This window comes from Ambystoma mexicanum, chromosome 7p (assembly GCF_040938575.1).
Source record: "Ambystoma mexicanum isolate Mex_15411 chromosome 7p, UKY_AmexF1_1, whole genome shotgun sequence".
NCBI lineage: Eukaryota > Metazoa > Chordata > Amphibia > Caudata > Ambystomatidae > Ambystoma > Ambystoma mexicanum.
Window position 1 is genome coordinate 156,853,599 of NC_090939.1, and position 25,503 is coordinate 156,879,101.

At 47.0% G+C, this 25,503-nt stretch overlaps 1 protein-coding gene across 1 annotated transcript in view; it reads left to right on the forward strand.

Moving 5' to 3' along the window:
• Nucleotides 1-12,979: 12,979 nt before the first annotated feature.
• Nucleotides 12,980-25,503, forward strand: part of LOC138526521 (apovitellenin-1-like) — a 102,732-nt gene continuing 90,208 nt past the window's right edge. Inside the window, exon 1 of the mRNA XM_069637326.1 lies at nucleotides 12,980-13,069. The gene's annotated coding sequence lies outside the window, so the exon portion shown is untranslated. The remainder of the gene's footprint in view (nucleotides 13,070-25,503) is intronic.

Here is a 25,503-nt window from a genome sequence, read left to right on the forward strand (position 1 = left end):
GACATTCAGAGAGCACAAGAGGGTTTGATGTAAGGATTCATCCATCTCACTTTTCTGTGGGCTTTTATCTCTGTACTGCCCCCCTCCACAACTTGCCGAATCAGGCACTCTGGGTATGATATTAGGTGCCATGGCTCACTTGTCTCAAGGATGAGGATTGGACCCCTTAAAGCAGGCTTGCTTTCCCCAATCTATTGTGGCCCTTTTTGTATAAAAGAGAGTGGGGGTCATTACAACCCTGGCGCTAAGGGGTTAACGGCGCCGTAAAAGGCTGCGGCGCCGTTAACCCCTTAGCGCCTAATTACGAGGTCCCTTTGCGGGTCCCGACCTTAACGGCTGGTCTGGACCAGCCGTTAAAGTAGGGACCCACAAAGGGGCTTACGAGGTAATTACGGTACCGCAATTTGCGGTACCGTAATTACCGCCTTCCCCAGTCCCATTGAGCCCTATGGGGCAAAAATGGGAATGGGGAAGGGCCAATGTTAAATGGGCAATTACCGCCCGCCAACCTTGGAATGGGGCAGTATTTCCCCATTTAACATTGACGGACTCGTTACAATACTGGCAGCAACCATGGTGCAAATAGCGCCATTGGTTACCGCCAGTGTTATAATGAGGGCCAGTGTCTCCTACTCTTTATTTGATTCCTTCCTGGGCCTCAAGAAGGATTAGTTTGGCCTCTTTTGGCAGAGGTTACATGTCCAATTTCCTCAGCCATTGACATGAAGAAGTGTTCCAAGCAGAGGTACACTCTTCTCCCAACCACTCCCATGGGAACATTGGATTTGACTTTGCTGAGGACTAAGGCCTGCCACTCTGCTTGCAAACCTCCCTAGACTGGGAGGACAGAGACTGAAAAGTACTCACCTTGCTGTGTAGCCCACATACAGTGGGTCTTACAGCATCCTGAGAGCCAGAACAGCCAGGATCCCTGATTTAGCCCGTCAAACTGATGTGAGCTTATTTTAACCCATGTTTGACACCTTCGGATCAATAGGACAAGCCAGTGGTGCCTGTGGCACTCACTCACATGTCAAACCACCACTGTTTACATCTGTCGAACTAACCCGATGCTGCACCGCCCAAGCATAACTTCTTCACCTGTCTGACACGAGCATGGATGCACCGTGCAGATGACGATGAACCGCTGTGCCACAGAAGCAAGCATTGAACCACCAGGACATCACATCGCAGCTCCACTCTAACTGTTTGTTCACTTATTAGGACCTGAACCCGCAGTGCTCATCATCTTGAACCACACTTGATCATTAAACCATACCTGGCGGCCCATCGACTTGCAACGCTAGACGTCACATCTGTACTGCATGCAGCACCCTGCCCAAACAAGACTGGATGCTGACTTGCCATCCAAGATCAACGTTGCTTGACTCCCTCAAACCCGTTTTGACCTACAAGCACGACAGTCCAACTCCTGGTTTGACACTGTTGAATCTCTTACCAGTGAGAAGAGGTACTTTTAAGTGACCCATTCCTCCTTTTTCACCTTTTGGGGCTCTAGAGATTGGTTAAGTCCTTTTTTGTTCCTTTCTCTATCAAAGACATATCTTTTTGAATAACATTGTTGTATGTGTTGCCTTTTTCCTCACTGGCAAAGTATCCAGAGTACTTTTGCATTTCTTTAGTGTATCTTCTGTTTTCTTTTACAGATGTAGTTTTATATAGTGTTTTTAATAATTAGTTGTATAATTGAGTTATTTCATTAAAGTATAAATACATTAATATACCCTTGATTGGACTTTCTTTTTAACTGTTGTACTATTGCTGTTTCACATTCACACCACTCCTGAGAGTATAGCCTTCCCTTGGCCCGGTTCTATGTGATATTTTAGAATATTGAAGGCCACAAATCAAAAAGACGATTTGGAGCAGCCTTCAATATTCAGAAACATTCCTTTATGGGGGGTTCACTCACCTGAGTACACCTCGAAAGCAATCCCTGCCTGCCCTGACCCTTTAAATCAAGGGGCGGTTCAACCCCTCAAAACCCTCTTTGTTCCCTGTCCCTCTCCCCACCATAAGCATTAAACACAAATCCACCCTCCCCTCACAGTAACACGCAGACAAATGAAAACACACCCACTTGCTCGCACCCACCCCCTACCTTTCACGCAATAAGCACTCCTCCACCCACACCAACACACTTACACTAACCTTCTTCCCCACCCAGTCCCCTCCACACAGTAAACATTACCCCACAACATACACACAAACATAAGAACCTCTCGCCTGTGACTGTTGCCTACACCTGCCTGGTCCGGCTGTGCCAGTTAGCCTGTGCGTGCACTCGTTCGCAGCAGGGGCATGACAGTTACATTTAGAAAGTCTTCTCTGAGTGGTCTCAGAGCTGTCTTTCTAAATTGGTCTTCATTCATTTATTGTTTTTAAAAACAAAATGTTTACTCCACACCCTTGGCCCATGTTACCACAATAGGCGATATATCTCTTGGCTGTGCCTGTTTTACCTTAATGATTTGGATCACTGTTTTTTTTTTTTAGATGTGTGAGGGTTAAGTAGGCGGCTTAGCCACTACTCATCCTTGCACCCCTGCAGAGCAGGAGTAATGTTGTCACAATGTCTCACTATGGAATCTGATTATAGCCATGAAAGATAGCTTAATGACAAAGCTTCACCATATGCAGTTGCTCTATTCATCAAATGTCGGCTTGGCATAATGGTTCTCAGCATTATCCTGAACATTTGGGAAATACTGCTGCTGCAAGAACTCCCAAATATGTCTAACTCATTATTGGATAAGGGCCTTAATGAGGGCAGAGGAGTTCTGTAAAAAGACAATGAGACAAGGGCCCTCATTACGACCCTGGCGGAAATCGAAAAACGATGGCGGAAATGCAATACCGCCATCGAATAGCGCTCGGTGCGACTATGACCCGTCACCGCAAAGTACGAAGCCATTAGCGACACCGTAGTGAACGCCAACGCTAACTGCACCAAGCACGCGCGCGCGCGCCATGCCAAACCGCAAACACCACCATGGTGCAACGGTACGCCAATTCCGACCCTAGCGGACATGTACCTTACGCCATCAGGCATGGCGGAATGTACCATTCCGCCATGGCGAGAAGTACGGCATCGCGAATCAACCGTAAACGGCCCCACTGAGTGCCTGTACACCGCTCCCTGCCCACAAAGTACAACTCCCGGTAGGTGCAATGAAGTCACAATGCAACCATTGAAATGTACAAAGCACCCATGCATGCCAACGAACAAAAGCAACACAAGAGGGGCCAATAGGAGCTGCAGGTCACAGATGGCACGAATACAGAAGCCATCCCAATGGACATGACCACAGTCCCCCACCAAGAAACGCACGCAAACACAGGCACCTGTGCCCAGCAATATTCCGAAAATCACATCATTCCACCAGTCCACCTGGCTGACCGGCATCTGTTACACAAAACCCAATCCCCCGCCCCTGAGCATGACAACATTCAAACTGTCATATAGGCAGCCCCCATCCCTGACCTCACGGGCTTAGTAGGCAAACGCGCCCAGTACAGTACCACGCAACTAAACCCCGAAGCTGGAACCCAATGCAGATCTCCTCACAATACATCGCCCCCCAAATAGGCATATGCCACATCACTTGCAAAGAAAAACGCTACACGGGCCAAATCAGAATAGCAATTTATGCACATCAAAGACACCAAGCCCATACAGCCATCAGGCCATGAACTCCAAAACACTAATCACCATTGTGGGCTGCATCCGCAAGAAATGACCAGCCACTACTTGTGTGTCGCCCTGTACCCCCATGGTACACAGAGCCACATTCACGTACGAAAAGGCAACATGGAAGCGCACAGAACCGCAGGGCTGTCCCAATGGGGAGGCACTAGTCCAGCTGAAAGGCCGAAATGTTGCTCCGAGACACCAGTACTGCGTAAGGGCATGTGGGCCATTGGCGATCGTCCCATAAGATCGTAATGCTGCTCCACCGATTAACACGAAGCAGCAGGTGTCGGGAGTAAAATCCATCTGCAGGAGTGGCATACAGATGGCAGTGGCAAAAGGGGAGGAGATACCTGTCAACCAAAAGAAAAGAAAAAGAACAGAATGGCCATCAGAACTACATTCGAACAACTCACTTCAATGATCACACGAAATCCACAGCCATATGCATGCTAGCCCACTCAAAAGGATCATCACCACCCCAAAACCACTTGCGACTCATAACCATCTATATCGAGGTGCAAACACCATCACAAACGAGTGTACCTGTGCATGCGTCTGTCAAAACAGAATCCATCAGATGGGAATGTCAACGTGCATGGACACAAGTGTCTGAGGGCGCCTCGAGACAGGGAGGGCTCAACAAGGCCAGATAGACGATGGTCCCACTATGGCAGCCCTGCATCACATAGCGTAGGGGAGGCGGATAGATCCCAAGAAGCCCTGTACATGGCAAACTCTGTATCAAATCACCTGCCCATGCATCCATTCATCATTCCCTCATCCCGGGATCAAAACGCCTGAATAATTACTCACATGACATTAGAAACATCCATTGAGTCTGTGCGTTATGCAGCCTGCAAAATCCACAGTGCCCCAGCCCGTAATTCCAGTGTTGTGAAGTAACATGTATTTGGGAACGGCCGGCCTCATCGCCCACGTAGCTAATGCGCATCCCAAACTATTCATATCAATCATTGCTCCCTCGCCATGGGCCCTGTCTCAAGGACATTGAACAATAGAACGTTATATTTGCAGTCAGACCTGTGGGCATCTCCTCGCCGCCAGCTGAAGACCGAAAGCGCCGCCCTTCGAATTCCTCATTTGCAACACCACGTCGGAAAGGCATCTGTGGCCGTTTGAAATCACTAATTATTCCATCGAGTGCGGCTGTGTGTGAAAATGGCAACTGCCTTCACCCACGAATGGGACGCCCCGCCCGTCGTTGCAACTCGGTACAGTGATGCATGAGGGCCCACCGTTACTCGAGTACTACGTTCCACTGACCCTTCACAAGTCTGTTCGCGACTGCACAGATAGAATGGGAAACAATGGGACCATAGCCGAATGAACATAACAACCAATCCAACACGGCCATCGGGTACAAATACATGATAGCAATAGCAAGATACCATTCCCCGAATTGCAGCGTTGTGCGCGTGACGTGCTCGGCCAAAGGGGAGGGCAGTTTGCACAGGTGGAATGAATCACCACAGGTGGAGGCCATACAGCCTGAAAACACATGAATTGCACAGCCAGTCTCCTAACACAACCACACCGAAATGCTACCGGCAGGACTCGCGATGTTGGCCCTGGGGGACCTGATAGCACTGCAAGTGCTCCAACTCCAAGAGGAAGACGAACACCAACTACAACCGGCCGCACGGAGGAGACGCAGGAGGAGGAGGAGGGCAAGGCAGGGCCAGCAAGGCCCACCAGCACAGCCACTACCACCACGCAGGCAGCCCGCAATCCCACGCCTCCGAGCACATCCGTTCAACCTCACTGATGAGCAGATCCACACCCTCTACCGTTTGGACCGGGACACCATAGCCGCCATTGTGGACATGACACAGGCTGACCTTGTCAGCATGATAGATAGCCCAACCGCCATCCCACCCCTACTGAAGGTGGTGTCTGTACTCCACTTCCTGGCCACAGGCACCTACCAGCACACAGTCGGACAGTTGCATGGCATTTCTCAGCCACTGTTCTCACGGACACTATTGCAAGTGCTCGATGCCCTCCTGCAGCACGCAGACGACTACATCTCCCTACCACGCTCGGAGCAGGAAATTACAAACACGAAAGTGGGATTCCATGCACTTGCCGGCATACCGGGTTGCATTGGTGCCATCGACTGCACCCATGTGGAATTGGTCGTCCCACATGCCATGGAGGCCCAGTACCGCAACCGAAAACAATTCCATTCCCTGAATGTACAAATGGTGTGTGACTCCCACAGGATCATTACACATTGTTGCGCCCGATTCCCTGGATCAACCCATGATTCTATGGTTGTGAGGAACTCTACAATACCACGCTACATGGAGCGACACGCAGGGAACAGATCCTGGCTACTCGGTGAGTCTCATTACATGCATGATGATGTGGGGTATGTGAATTGGCAATGACCTGGCAGGAAGGGGGGGGGGTGTGCGTACGTATCAATGGCATTCCACATCATACGTTTCTCGTCCACATACAGGTGATGCTGGATATCCACTGAAGAGATGGCTCCTCACACCAGTCCGGAACCCACGGGACCAGCATGAGGAGGACTACAACCATGCCCACTCACGTACCCGTGTAGTCATAGAACAGGCATTCGGCCTACTGAAGGGCCGTTTCCGCTGCCTCAGCAGGTCTGGCGGGGCACTCCTGTACCGCCATGAGAAGGTTGCAAAGATGGTGATGGCATGTGTCATGCTCCACAACATGTGCGTACGTAGAAATGTGCCCATGCCCCCTGACGCAGAACTGCAAGCACCTGAAGATGGTCATGATGAGGGTGGGGATGTGGCAGCACCTCATGGAGTCTGCGAGGCACCGGAGGCCCGTGACATTCGTCAGCATCTCATTGATGTATGCTTCTAGCACTCACGCCTGGTGGCTGATACATGGACACGGGACTCGTGGCACTGCGTGTGTCTGGGACATGCACAATATGGACTGTACGCCTATGATGGCCTAGTACACAAAGATCAATGTCCACACATCTCATTGGTTGATCGTGCACTTTTTATGGCATATGTGATGTCATGTTGAACACCCTATCGACCCGCCACCCAAGTGAGCCCAACACACCCCCTCCACCCCCCTACCTCCCCCCCGAACACCAGTGTCCAAAGATGCTCATTGTCAGTGGGCTGTCGCTATTGCAAGCCCCCTCTGCGGGTATCAGGGGCACCCCTGCCTGTGGAGCGCAGGTTCCTTCCAGATCTACGTTGGGGGCTGCCCTGGACGGAGCTTGCAACGGATGATGTGTCTGCCTGCTCACGTCCATGCATGTCCCTAAGGGTTTGCGAGAGCTCAGTGAGCACACGGCGCACTGCGGCAAGTTCGGCACATACGTCCTTGGCCGTCGCATGCAGTTCCCCCCTGAGGCTCTCGGTGCTTCTCTCCATTTGGACTCTCAGGCTCTCGGTGCTTCTCTCCATTTGGACTCTCAGGCTCTCGGTGCTACTCTCGATTTGTGCCCTAAGTGTCTCAGTTGATGTTTCTATGTCTGCCTTAGTGCCCCCACATTCATCAGCATGGTCCTTGAGGAGCGTGGCCAGTTGCTGCTGTTGTTCGATCAACTGGTCGAGGGACTGTTGCCTCTGCTGGGCCAAGGCCATTTGCGGGGGTGTCACAGAGGGGCTGTTGTCCTCATGTTGCATTGCCACAGGGCTTGTGGGGGATGGCCAGTCGTCGTCTTGTGGGTGCCCCTGCGTGGTATCCTCATGTTGTACGGGATGGGACAGACAGGGGGATTGGGACAGGTCATGGATGGATCTGACTTCGGCATCCCCGTTTTCTGTGTCGGAGCATGCTGCCATCAATGGGGTGTCACCTATGGTGCTGCTGCCACCGGAGGCAGTGCCTTCTGTGGCATCCATTGGGGGGACCTGTGGTGGTGGTGTTGTGGGCATGCTGGCTGCTGGGGTGCCTGTTGATGTTCCCTCCTCTGTGCTGCCACCTGATTTGTGCTGCTGCCGTGTCTTGATGCGTGCAGCTGAGGTGGAGGGTCTCTGGCCGTTGGTCTTGGCCCTCTTTGCAGGTGTGCTGGTAGGGGTGTCCTGTAGCTCGTCGTTTGGATCGGACCCTGTGGTGGAGTAGAGGAGGGCGAGGGTTATTGGTGGGTCTGTGGGAATTGGAATGGCATTGTATCACATGCATTGGGGTGGTACCTGAGGGTGATTTGGGCCGGGCCCTTGGAGGTGCTTTGATTTGTGTGTGGAGTGAGGGTGCAGTTGTTTGGCAGCCTGCAGTTAGGGTGTGCCTGCTGCACGTGTAGTGCGTGTATTAGGGGTTTTTAATTATTTATGTATTTATTGTGGGTTTTAACGTGCGCTATCAGGCCGATGTGTGTGGACGTTCTCCTGGACATGTGTTTCTGTTGCACTATGTGGACGCATGGTACTTCACATGGATGGACTGTGTGGATTTGGCATTGTTTTTTCTGGCCCACCTACCTGTATCTTCGGATGTCTGCACTCCTTTCTCCATCCCTCCGACTCCCTCTATGCTCTCCATTCCGATGGTGGAGGCACAGATTTCTTCCCAGGGGGTCAACTTGATGGGTGATTCAGGACCTCCCCCGGTGGCTGTGGCAATGTTGCGGTTGGCAGAGAGTATGCTGCGGACGCGTATCCGCAGGTCGTCCCATCGCTTGCGGCATTGCTGTGGGGTGCGGGGTGCGGTCCCCACCGCACTTACCCGCTGTGCCACCAGAGCCCATATGGCCTTCTTGTTTGCAAGTGCCGTCCTGGTCATTTGCGTGCAGAAGACGACGGCAGCATTCTCCTGGAGGGTCTCTGTTAGCACGGTGAGTTCCTCACGGGAGAAGTGGACCTGCCGCTTGCGGTCGCACGCTTTCTTCGCTGCTTTTCCCATTATTCTTGGTTTCGCTAGGGTGGTTGACGGGTTGGGGTGTGTTTCAGGGTAGTGATTTTAGTGGTTGTGTGGTTTTAGTGTATTTATAGGTGTACGCCGGGATGTTTCCCGTTCCGGGCCCATGTTTTAACTTCCGTTTCCGTATATTTCCGGGCACCGTACTTTCCGGTAGGCGCACACTGCGGTGACCGCTAAGAGGGGTGGCGGTATTGCACCTGGGGCGCCGTACGGCGGCGGTGTGGGCCGTTTTGGGGTCATTTCCGCCATCGCGGACTTTGCACTTCCGCCATGCCGTGGTGCTCGTGCCCGATGGGTCGGAATGGGCCGCACTTTGCTCCTTCGTGCAATGGCGGAAACGCTATTTACGCTGTGGCGCTCCGGTCAGTCACTTTCCGCCAGGGTCGTAATGAGGGCCAAGATCTCGGAGGTCTGTGCACATTGACCACTTTGTCAAACATAAGTCCATGCAAGATATTAAATGTTTGTCATTAGTTTTCTGATATTTTCTAAGGTATAGTGGTTGAAACTGTGTTTGTGTGTGGGTGGAGGGGACTCTTCCGTGAGTGTGTTTGACAGGCACAGACAACACACTCACAAGCCAGTCATCTGCATGCCTGTACACAATGACCTTTTCAGTTTTGCGAGGGGCAAGACTCATTAGAGGACCTTGTATGAATGTAAGTTCAAAACAAAAGTGTTTGTACTTTGTGTGTATGTGTATGATTGTGTGTAATAGAGAGTGTGTGCAGAAGAGTTTGAATGATTGTGTGCATGCGTGCATGCGTGTGTTGCTCCCGGTATAACCTAGAGAAATGCATGATATGCACATGTAATTGCACACATGGTTTAGATACAAAAAAATCAGAATGATCCCGGTGAAACTGACTTTGACTAGCAGGTTCACTATGGGAGTGTATGATTAATGGTTCCTAACATATCATGTGCTACCAAAAGAATAAATCCAAGATCACTACCTTGGCACACACTCTAGGAAGCATTGGGTATTATCCAAACACAGCCAGAGAGTAGTGGGAAAAGGGCAATTGCCTTGTGCCTATGAACATAGGAACAGTCTTCTGCCGACTTACTTATGACGGGAGAATTGAATTGATTATATTCCCCATATTTTACTCTGAACAGAGTATGAACAGCAAATAGATGAAATTAATGAAGGGAAACCCAAAAATAATTCTGAAAATGCTTAAAAATGTGTCCAGCAAATGTGTTGGAAGATAATCTATAATAATAGATTACCTGCTCTCCAACCTTGACTCTAACATTCCTTCTGTCCTCATATTACTTAACCTCTCTTCTGCCTTTGACATAGTCAACCATGCCATCCTGCTCAACCATCTCCATGATAACCTGGGTATCACTGATCATGGCCTCGCTGACCTCTTTCCTCTCTGATCGACCCTCACAGGTCCAACTTGGGTCCTATCTTTCCTCCATCTCACTCTCTACTTGTGGTGTTCCCTAGGGGTCTAACCTCTCTCCCTGGCTGTTCAACCAATACCTGGCAGCCTTCGCCCACCTCATTGCCACTCTCTGCTCCAACTTTCAGTGCTATACGGATGACACTCAGCACATTTTCAGGCTTCCCTCCGCCACCTCTTTTCCCTCCCTCATCTCTGACTGTCTGTCTGCCATCCAAGAATTGTGTGCTACCAATGATCTCTCCCTTAATGCCAGTAAGACTCAGGTTCTCCTCATCGGTAAACCTGCACCCTCATTTCCTGGCACTCTCTGGCCGGCCTCCCTTGGCCCTCTCCCTGCTCCCACCTGCGGAGCTAAGAAGCTCGTGGTCATCTTTGACTCCTTTTCTCCTTTTCTCCTCAAATCTCTGACGTCTCTAAGAAGGCAAACTATCAACTGCACCTCCTCAGAGGTATTCTTCCTTTCCTCTCCTTCCCCCCGAAGCTTAGTGTCTCTAGAGCTCTGGTTCTCTCTGGGCTAGACTACTGCAACAGCCTCTTTCTAAATCTTCCTTCTTTTACTCTCCGCCCTCTGCAACTCATCCAGAACAGGACTGCGAGACTTGTCCTTGGCCTCAAGCCCTGGGATCGTATCTCTCCAGCCTTGCAATCTCTTCATTGGCTCCCAGTGACTGCAAGGGTTAAATTCAAGACCCTCTGCATTGTCCATAAGGCTTTCTGGGGTCTGGGTCCAAAATACCTTCAACTCACCCTCTGTAAATACCTTCCCACTCGAGCTCTCCGCTCCTCCACCTCCAACTCCCTCAGGGTCAGTCGCTTCTCCAAGCAACGAGTTGGGGTAGATCTCTTTCCTCCGCTGGGGCCTCCCTCTGGAACAGCCTCCCTGCCACTCTGAAACTTGAGGAGAACCAAATCTGGTTTTGGAAGCACCTCAAGACCTTCCTCTTTGATTCTGCCTTTGCTCTTCCTCTCCCCTGCTGATCTGTTCTGCTTCTTCTCCGTGCTCCTGGCTACACTCTGATTTTGGCCCCAGGTCCCTGCTCACCCTGCCACACACCCGCAATGTCTCTTGGTAACCCTTGCACTTGGGTATGTATCTGTAAACGTACAGTCCCCTTACCTGCACTTAGACTCCCCTTGTCTGCGTTTTAAACCTGGCACTTCCCACCCTGCTGGCTGCACTTTTTTTTACCTTGCTCAGCACTTTCCACATCTCCCCTCTCCCTTGCACTTTCCCCCTTCCTTCTCCCCTGCACTTGCACGTTCTTAATGTCACTGGTCCTAATAAGATGGCTGTTTTTGTCCTCCCTTGTTCCCCTCCCTTGCCTCGTTGCGCTCTGAATCACGTGTGTATGAGCGAGATACAAATAAAATATCATATCATATCAATATATATAGAAAATATAGATGTTAAAATTAGAGTAGGATCATTGTATCAAAAAATTGTCATGAACTAACCAAAAGGAAATAAATCATGCGCAAGGTCATTAATTGCAAAAAGGTGTGCAAGAAATATGACCCAAAAAATCCAGAAATAGAGCAATAAGGGCTGATTTAGAAGGAAGGTACTACTCTCACCTACTCCTGACGTAATCATGGAAAGAGAGACTACATGATTCACTAGTAATAAGTTTCCAGTAGTAAATCTAATGTATTTCGGAAATACTCTTTGAAAGAGAAAAGTAAGGCGGGAGTAAGTCACAGTTGCGACCGGTAAGCCTTTTCGTGAATTGAATAGCCTCTCTCCATGAGTAACACAGAGTTACACCTGGGAACTTCTTTGTGAATCAGCTCCATAAAATCCTACCTAATCAGTGCAAAAGCCTATGTTTCGGCTCCAAAAAACGAACTTCTTCAGGGGCCTTCAGCAGAATCTGGCAAGAGTCGTTTATAAGACTGAGGGAAAAACCTCTACAAACATCATCAAAGGGACAGTCAAGAAATGTTTGCCATTGTTACAATATTATAATTATAATTGTTCTTTTATAAGGCACTTAATACCGGGCAGGTTTCTAAGCGTGAGCGTTGGATGCCCCTGAACTATCCTCCCGGCCATGGCCTACCGCATCAACTGGTCATCTAATTATGGAGTGATTAATACATTTTAAATGTAAAGTGCTCATATGACATTAAAACTATGGAAATAGAATGGACCAGGAAAGTAACCAAGGCTGGTGCCTCATGTCTCCCCTCTGAATCAATTTTTCATCATATTAATTTTGAACAATGTTGAATGTTGGATGCCACGTTAAATCGATTTTTGAGTTTGTTAATGGTTCTGTAACCAACTTTAGTATTTTATCTGGAAATGCGTCTTGGTGTCCTACAAATGGTGCAGTATCCATGGGGCGACTGTGAAACGGTCCTCTGGGTGCATATACAATGACAAAGCCATTTCATTATTTATGAAGGCCCTTTTTAATAGATGGACTAATAGGTATTCCTTTTTCAATTGCTGTACATAATTGTTCTATGTTTCCACTCATTCTATTGGCATTTCTCTAAATTAAGTGTCCTTTGCATGGTACTATATGTCAACACATGTATTCCTATCGTTTTTTAGTCCGTTGTGTCATGTTAACCTCTGCCTTTTCAGTAACAACTTTACATGTTGACTTCTAAGCACTATGACTGACAGCAGATGTTATGGTTACTCCAAGGCACTGAATGGTCCGACCTTCGAGCAGCAATGATTAACCGGACTGAATTTGTACGAGTGACCGACAGGTTTCAGCAATTCCTGCGGCAGGGTCCACCTCACCTACTTTGAACCCCGCCCACCTATGTATTTATTGTGCTGTGTTATGCAATTGGTTTTGCATCTTTCACAATGTTTAATTTTGACCTAACCACGGTCCACACTGAATGACTTGCAACACACACCGGTTGTTGTGCTCTTACCTGCAACAGTCTGGGCGTGCAGACAATATTTCTCGGCACACACTTTGTTCTGCAAACTTGCCCTCTGCCCTCAGAGTCCTATTTATGTTTGCTCTGTTTGTGCTGGTTCTAGAACTTGCTGCAGGCGGACTCCAGTGCACAGGTAAGAGATAAAAGTGCCATTCGCTTGTGTTGTCTTCAGAAATGTTCTGTGTGAAACATGTTTATAGGCAGCTATTTACAATTGAAATCTAGTTTTTTGAAAATGGAGAAACCGCTAAGTGGCATTTGGCACAAAGTGGACAACCTAAGGTGTATGGGTGACTGTGCACTGGTGCTTCATCAAAGTGTGCATGTATGCTGCCAGGGCAGCGCCTCGTTATGCATCCACCTCGCCTCTAATGCTGAACTTATTTTGCTGTGGTTTCATGCTATGCCAGTTATCCAGTATTTTGATTTTTGAAGCACTGGGATGGAGTAGCCTTTTCCATTAAGACACCCCTACCTTTATTACATGGGAATTCTACAAGTCACACAGACCGATGCCATTAAAAAAAAAGAAGCTGAACTCAATGAGCTGGAAACAAATTGCTCAGAAAACGATGCTCTTTAGCACTTCTTTCTTAGTGATTAGCACCATTAGGTAACGTGTCCAAGCAATGCTAAATACGCTTTACAAGTACTCTCAACTGTGTGTGCTTACTTCAGTGTTAGTGTAAAGTCATGGGCATGGTTTAACATTCCTCAAAAAGGGGCTGTAGGATCTGGTTCCTAGAGAAGCAAAAACTATTGGTATGGATGGTTTTAGATGGCCAATCTGTATAAAGTCACCCACCTTCGTGATGTGTCATGGCTCCAACTTGTGCATGTTTATGTCTTTGCGATTTGTTGAAAGGTGAATATTTTATCTGCCACTTTGCTGCAGTTGGCTGTGTACAAAATGGAAAGTCTTAGATGTCCGAGGTTTGACATAAGATTATTTGCCTTTCTCTCCTATGTTTGTTTCATTTGTGTAATTGTGTTGTGCTAAGTCATTTAATGGCTGCCCTTTACCATGATGCTTGCTGTTGAATGTAAAGTTGACATTGACATATGACAGCAAATCCTATTGCCTTTGCCACTTTCTTGATTTTGTTTCTTTATTGGTGCACTGAACCTACACTACAGACAAAGTCCAAGGACGGTACCCTGTGACACCTTTTCTTGCACCTTCCTGTTGATGGGCTATAGCAGGAAATGGACGTGTGACGTGGCGTAAGAGTATTTCACGCTCTGCCCGATTTTCCGGCTGTCACAAAAAGGAGGAGGGGCACGGAGCAGAGATCAGACCTCCGCCATTCATTCCTCCTCAGCCTCGTCACTGCATTTCATTTTGCACCTGCGTGACGATTTAGTGCAGGCGTAAAATGAACAGATTTCTAAGGATTCTGCCTTAGTTTGCACCGGATGACGTGGAGGAAGACTCCATAGTAACCCATCAGTAAATGCGAACTGTAAAGCATTATTTGAAGGGAACTAGTATTTTGTAGCCTTTTTTTTAAAAAGTCTGCACTTTGTTCATGCAGTTTTGGTCATTATGAATTGAACCAGTTTTTTTGTTGTAATGATATCTTCCTCCCTAGCCCACAACACTTCATCCTTCCGCTCCTACCCCCTGATCTTTCCTTCTCCCCTTCCCCTTGTGGATGTGTAAACAGCATCCAGGGGAAAACAGCATGCATGTGCTGAGGTTGGTGGGCCCGGCATGCAATTTGCATTTGATATAAAATGAGGCTGTTTGCTTCCATATTTATTTCTCTTCCCTTCTTCCTGTTACTGCTTCTTTTTTCTCCCATTCCATGTCTCTGCGTCAGTTTACATACTGCTTTTCTCTCTTTCCTTACTTCTCACTTTCTTTCTCTCTTTCTCTCTTTCCTTCCGTCTTTTGTTGTTGTCTTCTTCCCCATTTCATGCTTGAAACGTTCCTCCTCCCCGCTCTGTCTCCATCTTCCGTTCTGTTCTCCCTTTTACTCTCACCCTGTCATTCTTTCTCCCCCCCTCTCTTAACTCACCACTTTTGGAGAAAAAGGAAATGTTTGACACGGATTCTGGTGAGGGGAGCAGGTTCACAGTATAGCATCCATGGCACTGCTACAACCTTTAGCCCAGGCGCTGGGTGGTCAGAGGCTTGTGTGTGTGTGTGTGTTTAATGTGAACTGAACCACACAAAAGTAAATATGTGCTCCCCCCCCCCTCAAGGATCTGCACTGGTTAGCTCCTTCAAGCATGCATTATGCTCAATCAAGGCAGCCTACACCATCTATAAAGCAGTCGCAACCATAATGCCACTCTACCTGGCCAAGAACCGCACCCTCGCCGGAGGACCGCAGACCACCAGAAGTCGCAACACCACCAGACTGAAGCCAACAAACTGCAAGAGGGGAAAACTGGGAAGAAGGCTGTTTCAAGCTTGGCACCCTGGCCCTACAATATTTTATCCATGCAGATGAGACTCTCCCCCTTTATAGAACACTTCATGGAGGAACTGAAGACCCTACTCATCTACGAATGCCTCACCAAGTGCGGATCACTCTACTCAACCCAACACTGCAGCCTGTGATTTCCCTCACTCCTAACCCTGCTTCTCCTCAGACTCTCCCACTTCTCTTGGTTTCTCTACTTTCTCAGCTGCGTTCCTTCCCCCACACCCCACCTTGAGACAGAGATGTAGTTCTGTGGAACAAAAATGGAAGAGGCTCGAGGAACTGGGATTTTCTGTATGGGTGCATGACTGCTTGTGTGGATGCTTTGAATGTGAGTATGAGGGCCTGATTGTGAGCTCTATAAAACATAGGTAGAAGTGTAATTCCGTGATGGAAGGACACTTTTCTAATTGTACATGGGGCTTGCAATTAGTCCCTGAATGTGTGTGCCTGTGTGAGTGTTCTGGTGGGTGTTGTGTGTGATTAAAAGAGAGGCTGCATGGGTGCATGGCTGCTTGTGTGAATGCTGTTAATGTGTTTATGAATGTGTTTGTCCTGGTTACCTTGCAATTGGAGTACACCAATCTGACCCTTCTTTTTATGAATGGATCTCACGCGTTTTGCTGTGGTTTTTTCAAGTGTGTTTTTATTGGAAGATAGTCTAGAGACATTGGCACTGTTTATGAATATGTGAGTAAATGTTCTGGTAGGTGCCAAGTGCATGATTGAAAGAAGCTGTATGAGTGTGTGACTACTTGTGTGCATGTGTCTATATGAATGTGTGTGTATACATGAGTAAAGTGTACTGCTGGGCGTCATGTGAATTATTCATTCACACGCCGCCCGGCAGAACACTGACTCAGGTAGATGCAATTATTCATATTCACATGTACACAGGCAGAGATTCACTGATTGACTGAAGCTGTATGGGGGTGTGACTGCGTGCACATATATATGAAGGTGTATCTGCAAGTGAAGTGTTCTGGTGGGTGTCATGTGCATGATTGACAGAAGCTGTATGGGGGTGTGACTGCGTGCACATATATATGAAGGTGTATCTGCAAGTGAAGTGTTCTGGTGGGTGTCATGTGCATGATTGAGAGAAGCTGTATGGGGGTGTGACGGCGTGCACATATATATGAAGGTGTATCTGCAAGTGAAGTGTTCTGGTGGGTGTCATGTGCATGATTGACAGAAGCTGTATGGGGGTGTGACTGCGTGCACATATATATGAAGGTGTATCTGCAAGTGAAGTGTTCTGGTGGGTGTCATGTGCATGCATGATTGACAGAAGCTGTATGGGGGTGTGACTGCGTGCACATATATATGAAGGTGTATCTGCAAGTGAAGTGTTCTGGTGGGTGTCATGTGCATGATTGACAGAAGCTGTATGGGGGTGTGACTGCGTGCACATATATATGAAGGTGTATCTGCAAGTGAAGTGTTCTGGTGGGTGTCATGTGCATGATTGAGAGAAGCTGTATGGGGGTGTGACTGCGTGCACATATATATGAAGGTGTATCTGCAAGTGAAGTGTTCTGGTGGGTGTCATGTGCATGATTGACAGAAGCTGTATGGGGGTGTGACTGCGTGCACATATATATGAAGGTGTATCTGCAAGTGAAGTGTTCTGGTGGGTGTCATGTGCATGCATGATTGACAGAAGCTGTATGGGGGTGTGACTGCGTGCACATATATATGAAGGTGTATCTGCAAGTGAAGTGTTCTGGTGGGTGTCATGTGCATGATTGACAGAAGCTGTATGGGGGTGTGACTGCGTGCACATATATATGAAAGTGTATCTGCAAGTGAAGTGTTCTGGTGGGTGTCATGTGCATGATTGAGAGAAGCTGTATGGGGGTGTGACTGCGTGCACATATATATGAAGGTGTATCTGCAAGTGAAGTGTTCTGGTGGGTGTCATGTGCATGATTGAGAGAAGCTGTATGGGGGTGTGACTGCGTGCACATATATATGAAGGTGTATCTGCAAGTGAAGTGTTCTGGTGGGTGTCATGTGCATGCATGATTGACAGAAGCTGTATGGGGGTGTGACTGCGTGCACATATATATGAAGGCGTATCTGCAAGTGAAGTGTTCTGGTGGGTGTCATGTGCATGATTGAGAGAAGCTGTATGGGGGTGTGACTGCGTGCACATATATATGAAGGCGTATCTGCAAGTGAAGTGTTCTGGTGGGTGTCATGTGCATGATTGACAGAAGCTGTATGGGTGCATGACTGCTTGTGTGCACGTGCATCAGTATATGAGTGTGTGTGCGTGGGTTCCGGTTTGAAAGGAACATTGAAGCGAGGAAAACACAAAGGTGAGAAAACATGTTTTTACTGACTGTGTGCACTGCAGTAAGCCAGCAAGAACACATTTTCTACCTTAGTGTTGTCCTGCACAAATGCCCCCTCTGAGCCCACACACACACACACACACACACACAAAACATTCATGTACACATGCACACACGCAGTTAAGCACCCATACACATTTCTCAATCATTTACACAACACACACACTAGAACACTTCACTCACGCAGTTACACACAATCATATATTTGTGTGAGTGAAGTGTTCTGGTGGGTGTCATGTGAATGATTAAAAGAGGCTGTATAGGTGCATGACTGCTTTTGTGCATGTGTATATGAATGTGTGTGGGTGTATGGACTCAGTCTTGGAGGGGATATTGGTGCAGGGAAATACCAAAGTAAGAACACATGTTCATGTTGGCTGCATGCAGTGTGGATTTGCTACAAAGGCTAATCATTTAGCCACATTGTCGACTGCATCAAGCAATTCTTTGAAAGCCATTCAGAGCACTTGTGCAGTGTAAGTAGTTCATGTGCAGGTCCAGGGCCACCAATGGGTGTCCACATTGCTCTCTTTTTGGGAATCCTCCACTTTCCTGTCTGCTGCATCCCTCATGGTCACTTCCTCAGCCATAGTCAAAGAAAACCTCGCCATGCTGGACGGTAACAAGCAGGGATCGTGTACTAAAACAAAAGCGGGGGAACTCATGAGCATGCCAATTGAATGTGGCGTCACCAGAAATTAGCATATCAAGGTGCCCTCTGAAAAAAAGTGGTGGTCTCCTGAAAACAGTGGGGCACTCCGTCCACCCGCGTGTACCCTCGACTTGAGCCATGGTAACAAGTCTTCTGGATCAAATTGGGACGGGCATCTTTTTTCCTATTATCCTGTGCAATACTATAATTTTAAGGTACCTCAAGATTTGACTCCTAACTGATGAAGTCAGGGGTGGAGGGAGGGCGAGATGACTGAAGCAGCCATCATGTCATTGGCTCACCTGATATGCCCGAAGCAAAAACAAATATAATATATTGCTGCATCTGGGGTTGGGGCAACTGGGTTAAACTATTTAAAATACCTCTCTCGTCCAACCCTCTGCCAGATCAGAAGTTTCTACATTGATTATTCATACATTTGGCAGGAAAAAAACACCATGAAACCAACATATCTGTATTACATTTGTATTGAATAAAAATAACCAAAAATTCTGTAAAAATAAGTACAAACAATAACAACAAATCAATATGTGTAAGTGCAGGAATCAACAGATTATTAAAGGCATATAGATACACATGTACACAAATTGTGAAAAAAAGGATTTTTTGGGGGGGGAAATCTCAAAGTAAGGAAAGAGAAAAAAAGAGAAAGGGGACAAACACATACAAGAAAAATGTGACTTTCAAATCAATTGAAAGCTTGTACAAGAAAGAACAAGAAAAACAAAAATAACAACAACTTTCACATCTACTTAGCGTGAATGTATCCTGAGAAGACAGTAGTAAACATATATAATCTGGGTTATCGCTTATGATCATTATTGTGCTGTGGACCCAGGTTTGAACATGAAAAACCAGAGAAATTTAAACTCAGAGTCCTTTTATGTTTGAAGAACAATAATGTTGGATGGATCCCATCCGTCAGTTTGCCTCGGAAAGAACTTTGTCTTCCGGGGTCAGGTATGCCAACGCAGTGGGGGAACCGGACAGAAGGCAGATTTTATGTATTGATGTAAAGGCTGTATTCTGAAGTCCAAGAAAATACAGTCTAAATCTATAAAAAACCTTCAAACCCCTCACAAATATTGCGTTTCGGTGGGAAAGACAAATTAAGGGACGTTAGCATGTTCTGCCTTCATCAGGGCATCAATCAAAGGACCCTATGATGCAAAAGAAAAAAGACAAAATGGTGTATCATGGGTGAAATTATCTAGGCAGATGTTTGAGACATGTCAAATGTATGTTCAGCTTAGCAAATAAGAAATGCATCAATTGAAGGAGTCATTAGTTACAACTTAACTCCATGATCCCTATAATTTGTCAAACTTGCCATCAGAAAGAGAAAAGTGGAAAAGTGGTATGTGCCTCTGCCCCAAGAGAAGATTCAAAATGGGCACCTAGAGTTGCCATCCCGACACGGAGACCCCACCAAATGTACTACCCTCCAAAGTACACCTGTCCCATCATCTATCATCTGGGCTTGAGATTTAAATGTCAATAAAGGGTGGAGAACCTAAAACAAATATTGACCACAGGGGGGTGCTAGAGGAATTCAGAATGTGTGTCTTCAAATATTCCCTAAGGAAATGACCGTGCAATTCTGTTCGGAAGATTTTCTTCTTAAGTTTCAGAAGGTCTGATATGCCAGGACAAGGTCCTAATGCAAAATACATTTTCTCAAGCATGTGGCAAAGCACCTTAGCAGATGCCTGTTTAGGTATTTTTGTTGCTTCATCGAAGGACATATCTTCCTAATAAGAAGTAGAGCTAAGTGAGGAAGGGGAGGAAGGGGAAGTCCACCTCTTTTCAGCGTTCTTCCTCTTTTTAGCTACCACATGCTCTTAATTATAATGTTCCTTACTCTGCCGTCGCAGCAAGATGGAGACCACTTTCTCATCTTGGCACGTGTAATGCCACTGCCTAGCCTTCACCTGCGGCGAGCAGGCAGAAACAGAAGCTGATACGGACAATTCATGCAGAGGATGATTTCTCTCACGGTCCCCTTTTCTAGGCTGGGAACAAAAGCCTTTTTTCCTCGGCACACCGGACTGACTGACCACACCCTGATTGCCGTGGTGGCATGAGCTTGACGCCATCATTCTGCACAATCGCCACAGTTCCTTGCTCTGTCGCTTGCTTGTATTGGCTGCATCTGGTGTCATCAGGAGTGGGCATGACCTAGCCTGGTGCCACCCACTCAGCACACAATCCCTTGTGAGACTGCTGATCATGCTCAACCTGAATCTCTCATCAAGCAGGGTCTCCGGGAGCCAGTATTTCTGCTTGATCACCACCCTGTCTATGACCTTGCCATTTGTAAGGTAAGGTCTCACAAGTCCAGATGCTTCCATCTTGTTCCAAGCGCATTCACAAAAGCCCTGGAAATGCTCTCCAATGCCTGGAAGAGTCACAATATGTAAGGCACAGCTTCCCTTGCACAGACCCTTCCATCATTTATCAATTACAGCCTCGAATGAATCAGTAATGCCAATTAACACATTTGCATCAGATCATCACCATAAATAAAGTACACCCATGCAAGTCTACATTCTGCTAACACATGCCATATGTAGCATCAGATGCCACTGTTATGTCATCTAGTACTAGTGAATACATCAGATGCCTGGTATGTCTAACTTAGTCTCAAATGCCCCAGTAATGGCACTGTCAGAAATTGCCATCTGGCAAGGGTGCAAAGCCTTGGATTTTTTTACTTTTAGCACATAAAATGATGCGGGTGATTCCTTCGCCAAAGGGGGCAATCTACTAACCAGATCCCCCTTTTGCCACAAACTCCATGCCAGAAGCATAGTGCTCTTTTTCCCGGTTGCATCGGTAGCCTGATCTGCAGCACCCACTCTGCTTGTGGCGCCACAGCAGGTTCAAAGGTCACAAGATGTCCACTTGACCGCTGCAGGGACAGCAAACATACTGCAGCACAGGGGGAACATGTAAGATAAGTCCCCTGTACCCAAACTATGATGTATAGTATGAGTACCTTATAATGGTGGCAGGGTGATCTCTAAGGATAAGCTATGCCTGAGTTTAGGCATAGTGAATGGTGATACTTATAATCATGGATTCCCCAAACCAATCGATATTGTACATGTGTCAGCTCCTGTGAGTCAGCTGTGCTGTGGGAGGGCATGTGTATTAGGGTCAGGTGGGCCGATACTGCCACGCGGCAGGACAGACACCTCCCTTTGATGATCTTTGTGAAGGCCGGTAACCTCCCTGCCCCAGAGACCGCCACACAGCAATCAGCCGTCCTGGGCCCAGTTATCAAAGTAACACACCCGTCTCACTAGGGTGATGCATGTCTAAAGTCTTTTGTTGTCAGTTGGCGGTAACGGGTGACAGTAGGATAGTCAAGAGTTCTCGGGACAATCTTGTTTCTCGCTGTCTCCTCCACTTCCACAAGAGCAAGGCACTTTGGGTGCAAGATCAAGAGGGAAAAGTCCACTCCAGCCAAGAGCAGGGATTAGTTCCCTAATGCAAGCTAGGTTTAGACCAATAGCCTGAGGACGTGTGCCCTTTAAAGAGTCTTGCACTCATCAACATAATACCTTCAGTTCCTCGAGGATCCTTTAAGGCAAAAGAGACATTGTGGGGACTCTCACCAGGACTTCCATTCAGAGAGTTTAACTATCCAAAACACTTGGCCAGAGTTGAATATGTAGCCGTCCAAGACACAAGGAGTGACCAACGCTGTGGACCAGGACCAAATAATCTGCAATGGATCATCTGTGCCAGAAGAGCAGACCCTGAAGTGAAGTATCCTGTCCTCAAGCCCTTTGCAAAGGTCTCACAGCAAACCGGAGGGCCAGACCAGCCGAAGCTGCCCATTCACCCACACTGGACAAGTCGGTCCGTGTTCCCGCATCTTGAACAAGAGGGAAGGCGCTGGTGCTGGTATCTGCGTTCCTCCAAACAGCCAAACAATTGCACTGCATCTCTATCAGCCTGACACAGAATTGTGTCCTAGCAGAGTCCCTCATCTCATCTGCCAGGCCCGAGGCATCTGCTCAATGCCATAAACCAAACCGAATCTCTGGAGAGTAATTTGCTGATCCTACCCAGAGGTCACTACTAGGCTCGGTCCAGATAGCGCCAGAATTGCCACCTCATTACTTGCACCTCAACGCCCCTTTGATTACCACTTCACGCCCTCCACCCACTGACTAGACCTGCTGCAGTGTCACTCGCTGACCTCTGCCAGCAGCTAAAGACCGACTCGGCCGGGCCAACGTTGTAACATTCTTGGGACCGATCCGACCTGCAGCAACAGAACCATTGCTGGTTGACAGCACCGAGTACCCACATTCGAACTTGCTCAGTGCACACTTGCTGCCAGGGCCTCTGCGATCCCTTGTACCCAACAGAGCCTAATCAACTCATATCAACGTTCAACCTGGTTCTGGCGCATCAACCCACCAAGAAACGAATTTAGGTATTCATTTTTATGTTTATAACATGCCGATAGCCCACCGGCATCAGGGCGCACAAACAGACATGAGACAAAAAAAATCAAAGTCGTAACAGAGGAAAGAACCTGTTCTGTAAATGGCGATGAGCAAGGTTTAGTTGAACAATGCAGTTTTCAGCAATCTACAGAAAGAGGAAAACTTCTCCTCCTGAATTTCGGATGTAGTGTGTTCCAGACTATGCTTGCCTGGACTGGGAAGGATATATCTCTTCCTCTGGTCTGTTTAAATCTAGGACAGCTCAAGAGATTTGTGTTGCAAGATTGCAATGCCCTCTTCTATTCAAATTTGACTAGCTTTTCCTGAAGATAAACAGGGGCTTTGCCATGAAGGCCTTTATGTACCAGGTTATCCATGCTAAATTGTATTCGGGTGGCTACTGGTAACCAAGAAATACCTTTCCTAATGTTGGGAATGTGGGCTCTGTAAGGAACGTTCTTCACAATGCAGATGCATGATTTTGTAAGACTTGCAGTCTATGTATGCAGTTTTTGTTTGCCACACAAAAGCATGTTCCATTAATCGTTCTTTGGTAGAATAATCACTCGGGCTAATGTTGTGCAATTCCTCTCAGACACAAAAGGTCTGATGTGCCGGAGAAGTCTGAGATGATACTGACAACCTTTAACTATTTGGCTGGTATGTGCCTCTGCCCCAAGAGAAGATTCCAAATGGGCACCTAGAGTTTTCACCTGTGGTAGTGTTTGTAGATTACAGCCATCGATGGTCCAGCTAGTGTACTGAGGAACTAATTTAGCACGTGCTTGGGAAGAGCCAAAAATTGGAAGCTCTGTTTTCAGCTCTCCAGGCACTTCCCGTGCATAGACATACAAGCCTTGATAATTTTATAGATACAAACCAAATTGGCTGCATCGATTGGATAGTCCCCATCAAGCCAAAGGAGCAGCTGCATATCATCAGCATAGTTAGCAAAAAAGACCCTAGACTCAGTTAGAAGATTGCGTAAAGGTTTCATATAAATATTGAATAATGGAGGTGATAGGCAGGCACCCTGAGCTATTCTAAATGATAAAGGAGAGAGCCAGAGGTAGCGTCGCCTAAGCAAACCGAAGACCTACAATTACTTAGGAACGAGGGGACCCAGCCTACAGTGTTCTGTGAACAATTGCCTACTGATAGAAGGGTGTTCACAAGCCACTTGCCATCCAAGAGATGGAAGGCCGCTGATAAATCCAGTAACACCAAAATCGCTGATTTACCTTTGTCCAAAATATCGAACTGTCTGAAGATCTAGCTAGGCATTTTCAGTGCTATGGCCCAGTCAAAAATCGGATTGCCTAGTGTGTACTATACAGGCAGATTCTAGGTTCTCTTATAACTGGGCCATAGCCCCTTTGTCAATTATTTTCAATAGGAAGAAGGTGTTGGTAATTGGCCTAAGGTTCTCGGCTTTCTTTATTAAACGGATAAGCAAAACCTCTATTATCGCATCTTGGACATATTTGTGCAAAAAAGATGTGCTCACAAATCGCACCAAAAATGGCGAGAACAATCTTTTGTTCTAAGAAATATCTATGAGGGAATAACATCTCCATGACAGGTGGTTGTTTGCATTTCACCCATGGACTTATCCATTTCAATCAGTAAAATGGTTTTAAAATAACATTCTGAGGGATGTGACAAGACTCAATGGTTGTTCGAAAGAGTGGTGTGTCATAATCACTAAGAGATTAAAAAAAATGTAGCTTCATTTTTATTTTATCTCGATCCATGATTAATTTTTCAGCAAATGTGTGCTAGATTTTAACACAGTCGGAATTAGTTGGAGTAAAAAGGCTGCTCTAACACCTTGGGTTGGTTTAGCGTTTTTAGTATTTCAAAGAGTTTCTTAATGTTATTCCCAGCATTGTCAATTTGTTTATTAAAATAGTTTTTCTTTGCCTCATAGATAGCCAATTTATATGATTTCTCATGATTCTTCCAGGTTTTCCTAAGGGTGTCTGAGTTAGTTTTCTGCCATTGCCGTTCTGCTTTCCTCTTCTTTTTCTTAAGCTTGTCAAGGTCTGACGTAAACCATGCCTTATGACAAGTGCTGCCCCTTACTATCTTCTTTTTCATAGGGGAAATACGGTCTAGCACAAGTGTTTAGGAAGATCTGTATGCCTCAGCTAAGACACAAGGGGAGTCAAGATATGACATAGATGCCAGCAAACAATGAATACATTCCTGTAGCTCCAGAGACTGAACTTTCTTGATATTCTGGCTAAAGGCACTCCTAGGGATTTTTATTTGTGTTTTTGCTTTTTCTTGAAGCAGTATGTGGAACTCAATAAATAAGTGATCAGACCAGATGCAGGGTCTGGTAAAGGTGACATTGAAGTCCAAGTTCTGTGAAGTCACCCAGTCCAAAATATTCCCCTTGTTGAACTCAATATTCTTAAGATCCTGTTCAAACATAATTGCGTCGACATCAGAGGTGTTACCTCACCAACAATTCAGGTCCCCCAAAAATAAGGTTGCGCAATTGGGTTTATTCAGTCGACCTTAGAAACTGTACAATTTCAGTCCATTTGGGCCCTAGATACTGGTTAGGTCACGATGATACCGGACTTCACCAAGATATCCTTTTTGGTAGTACCTTACCTACTACCCCTGTA